This window comes from Haliaeetus leucocephalus, unplaced genomic scaffold (assembly GCF_000737465.1).
Source record: "Haliaeetus leucocephalus isolate CR32 unplaced genomic scaffold, Haliaeetus_leucocephalus-4.0 Scaffold240, whole genome shotgun sequence".
Taxonomy (NCBI): Eukaryota; Metazoa; Chordata; class Aves; order Accipitriformes; family Accipitridae; genus Haliaeetus; species Haliaeetus leucocephalus.
This window is the reverse complement of record NW_010972676.1, coordinates 4,014,467-4,019,503: the sequence shown is the minus strand read 5'-3', so window position 1 is coordinate 4,019,503 and position 5,037 is coordinate 4,014,467.

Genomic DNA, 5,037 nt, shown 5'->3' with positions numbered 1-5,037 from the left:
TACTATATCATTAAAGCTGAAATTTTGAGGAAGTGTTAGCTTTTACTCTTTTACTTATTTTTGGACTTTATGTATAAGTAGCACAGGCACTATCATAAGGGCTTCCCAGGTCCCTGGACCATGCTGCCGGACTCTAGCAGCAGACAAATATTTCTTTTAGAAACTCTCAGAAATTCTCAGTGTTGAGAATAATTATGGATACACGTATTATGATTCCCAGCAGAGAATTAATGTTTTGCAATAATATCACTTCACCTTTTACTCAAGATTAAAGGGAAGTTGTTTGTGATCTCCCTTGTGATCCATGACCCTAGCTCTGCCTGTAAAACCATGATCTCTTGGTCTCATTGCCACCCTTCAACACCGAGATCCGTGCCAAATTTTTGCTCCTCAGTATTCATTTTTGTGGGATTGTTTTTCTTAATAAGAAAAGATGAATAGAAGGACATCTTCCTCCCTTCTGCTCCATGTGTGCCAGTACGTAGTGCACTTTGTACTCTGTTCTTCTCTAGAGTGCTTCATATTCTCTTCATCTTCCTTCCTTTCCTCCCCTCTTTTTCTTTGACTGGTATTTCTTTCATCTGTGCTTGAAATCCTTTACTTTTTCAGTCTCTCTTGTGTGGTAGAGGCTAGGACTTCATGATCAAGGTGGAGAGAAGTCTTCAGCCCCTGAGGTGGCCCAGGTGACTTTCATATTACTTCCTGGTCTGTTATTGAAACAACTTAATATTTCTCTACATGTATCAGGTACTGCATCGCTGTGCAGCAGTGTCCTGATGGCGAGGTTCATAACAGCACCGTTTCCACTAAGCTGCATTCTTTTAGAGCCAACAGTGTTTATGAATAAGCTGAGAAATTACTTGTTATATGTAGGGCCCTATATTTTTTTTCATCTAAATCTTACCTACTGTTTTGTTCCCTGATCCCTTGCTGTTAAGCTGGTCTGGAATTTCTTATACCATCCATACTGTGAATATGATAAAATTATTTAGATCCTTTCAAATACTTGTTTAGACATGCCTGAAGTTCATTAATGCATAGCCTGAATATTTGGTACATGTGAACATACCAAAAAAAATATTTTTAAATATCTCATTCAGCCCTTTTCTGTCTTGAACACTGAACATTTATTCTTTCTGTGCTGTCTTATAAATTGTCCATCTTCTATGTAAGAGGGATGGTCAGGTGGTGCAGAATCAGCACAAGCAACACGGTTACTATTTACATCAACCGCTTCCTCGCACAGGATGCAGATAAGCAATGTTAAAAGAGTATATCAGGAGTCCCTGCTGGCTTCAGGATGCAGTGCCCATGCCAGAGCTCATTGAAGGAATTCTGAATTTGCAGCTCAGTCTCTTGATGAATTCACTTTCCTTCTGTCGCTTGCTTGTCTGTGTTTACTTTCTACAAATATTCTAGTAAATAATGGGATGCTTCTGAAACTTTATAGAATGTTTCCAGAAAGTCATCTTCTCAGCCCATAACCATCAAATCTTGGAAGTGTCTTGCACTCTGTATTTGTCCAAGTAAATTTCTGAGACAGAAATCTTAAAACAATGTGCTAGTTTGTTTTGAATTTAAAACAAACATAAGGAAAAGTCTGTTCCTGGGAAATAGTGCAAATGGAAAGTGATAGCATCTGATAAATGGGTTATATTGAAATATTTGCACAAAAACTTCTCTGGGAACTGGATACAATTTATTCATGGACACATGTAATAAAGACAGGACACTAACTCGTGACTTGACTTTCAGATATTGCCTTGGAGATTCTTACCAAAATATTTAACTTTTTCAGGCAGAAGTAAAGGTGATTGTGGAGAGGTTGAAACACCAAGTTTACCTCTCCTGTCTTCCAGGCCGGTCGCTTTATTCCTATCCCTCTGGACTCTAATCTCCCATTTGACCAATTAGGCACAACAGCACAGTCAGACTTAAAGGACTAAATGGCAGTACGAATGCCTCAAGCCCAGAGAGGTTTGTGCATCACTCTTCCATCCTGGGAGGAAAAGAACTAGAAAAATCCTGTCTCCAGCCTGCATAGTGTCCTAGTTCTGCTGTCTTCTTATAGGGAATGGTACAAGCCTGTCTTACATTAGAGCAGAGTGCTGCACAGACTCTGATTGCATGCTAACCTGAAACTCTTTACCAGCTTTAATAGCATGCATTAACAGTAATGGTTATGTGCATTCCCAAATAACTCTTTAAAGGGAAAGTGCAGATACATTCAAAGTAAGCAATAAAAATACTTTTTTAGTCAAGGAAAAAAAATACTAGTGAAATATAATAATGAAAATGGTAAAGTTGCTTTAGGAGCAATAGGTGTTACCATAGCCTGTATGTAGGTGAACAGAGTGTGGTAGGGTATCCCCATACAATTATTTAGGCTCGTCACTTGTTGTAAGTAAGGGGTCTGGAAAGTACCATCTGTCTCTAGCCTGTGCTGTTGTGTCCCACAGCAAGTGGCAGTGAGTGTGTGACCGTGTTTATACATAGATGCATGATTGGAAAAAATTTGAGAGGTCTAGGATACTAACAACTTGTGGTTTTGCAGACTCTTCTATCTGAAAACACTTCTCTGGCTGCTGTTGATCTCCTCTGGGTCATTCTGGAGGAAATGAGGGGAACTGGTGACAATGGTGATACCCATGTACAGCTGCTATTATCTTTCAGTTACTCTTTTAAATAGAAAATTTTGAAAGACATTTTCTTACACACCCAAAGATTCTTATTTTCTCAACTTTCTAAAGGAAGGGGAAGGCATTTCATAACACAAGTACTGATGGTGAGTGTCCTGGTTTCAGCTGGGATAGAGTTAATTGTCTTCGTAGTAGCTGGTACAGTGCTATGTTTTTGAGTTTGGTATGAGAAGAATGTTGGTAACACTGATGTTTTCGGTTGTTGCTAAGTAATGTTTAGTCTAAAGTCAAGGATTTTTCAGCTTCTGATGCCCAGCCAGAGAGAAAGCTGGAGGGGCACAAGAAGTTGGCACAGGACAGAGACAGGGCACCTGACCCAAACTGGCCAACGGTGTATTCCATACCATGGGATGTCACATCTAGTATAGAAACTGGGGCGAATGGGGGTGGGGGGAATCGCCGCTTGGGGACTAACTGGGTGTCAATTGGTGGGTGGTGAGCAATTGCACTGCGCATCATTTGTACATTCCAATCCTTTTATTACTACTGTTGTCATTTTATTAGTGTTATCATTATCATTATTAGTTTCTTCTTTTCTGTTCTATTAAATTGTTCTTATCTCAACCCATTAATTTTACTTTTTTCCCTATTTTCTCCCCCATCCCACTGGGTGGGGGGAAATGAGTGAGCAGCTGCGTGGGGCTTAGATGCTGGCTGGGGTTAAACCATGACAAGCTGCGTTGTGGTCCCTGAATGACCAACTCAAACATACATTTATAAAAAATGAAAAAGGTCCTAAGGAAAAGGAAGTCTATAGTTTCTGGGTGAAGACTTTCACCATGATGCTAGACTGAGGTTTTGGCCCTTGCTCTCAGTCAGGCAACATTAGCCTCCCAGATCGCAAGTGCTCTATGCTTAAAACCAGAATGCTAGCATTGTCTAAATTGATTTAGAGCTTGTTTTCCCCCCAGATGGTATCAGACACTTTCTAGTTTCAAATTCATTTCAAACACAAGTGAAGAATTTTTTAAAAACTATTTTCTCAATCCTTTTTTGGTGATTTCTAGACCTGGTCAGTTGAAATTTTTCCACCACTCTTTTGCCCATAGACACATACACTCTATATACCCAAGTTCTTTTCCTCAGTTATCACTGTTTCTCAGTGATGATTCTTCAGCTCTCAGTTTCTCACACAGGCTGGCCTGACTGCCAAGAGGGTTGTGTTTCCTACCATATCACATTTTACAAAGCTTTCTCCACAGCCTGCTGTAAATGACAACTGCTGGATTCCTATCTCTAAAATTCTGCAACTCTGGCAAGACCATTTAATTTATTTGTGGTCATGGATGAGATGCCAGGTGGGTCTGTCTAGAGTAGGAAAAATTTCATGGTGCTGCAAAAATGCAGAAGATGGAAAAAGCCAGGGACTGGTAATTCTATGTCAATAAATTTCAAGGTCATCTATAAGCGACAGTATATACTTAAAGGGCATAATTTTACCACTGGCAACCTGATCTCAATTAAGCATTTCATCTTAAAATTCTTTAAATGAAAAGGAGCATAAAGACAACTGTTTTTTAAAACCATACTTTCAAGGAATTTTTAAGGTCTAGTCACAGGCTATCCAAACAGCATGATTTTCCACCTCTGATGTCTCCTGTTATTTGCAGCTCAGGCATTTTATTTATACATAACTACAACTCTCCCTACTTCTTCACCCCAAAAGAGTTCCTAATATTTAAAACATGCATTAAAGGGCTGGTGATAGGATGTTAAATCTATTTTTGTCCTTGTAAATAGGGCTTTGCTCAGGGGAGTTGAAGCATTTTGGAATCCAACTTTATTTGGCATTCCTATTTTGGAGCAGGAATAGTCAAATGCCAGGCATAACATCTAAGCAAAGCAGGAGTTCCCTCCCAATGCACACCACTATTATCATGCTGAGGAGAGTTATCTCTGCACATAGCCTTCAAAAATAGTCAACTACTGTTACTCCTGTCTCATGAATATGAGCAACTTAGTAAATGAAAAGCAGCAAAACATGCTTCTGGAAAAACATATACCTCTCACTCCTCTCATAACATTTCAGAATGATTTACATAGCAAGGAAGTTTCAGACCAATAATTCAGTGATAAAGATGGATATATTTTATGGAAATTTTATATCGTTCCCTTGTACTAAAAGCAAGTAAACTGTTATTTCTTATCACTCTTTCCTTTCTGTGCCTAGTGACAGCTATCAAAAAGCAGGTGAACTTTGAGCTAGCTCCTCAAGTTTCTTGTCTTTAACAGTTACCTCGATGAGGAAAGATGGTGGACCATCTTCACTTTCTCCAGGCCTCTACCTATGGGAGAATATTATCATACATGGAACTCAAAGACTCTACTGGCTCACTCT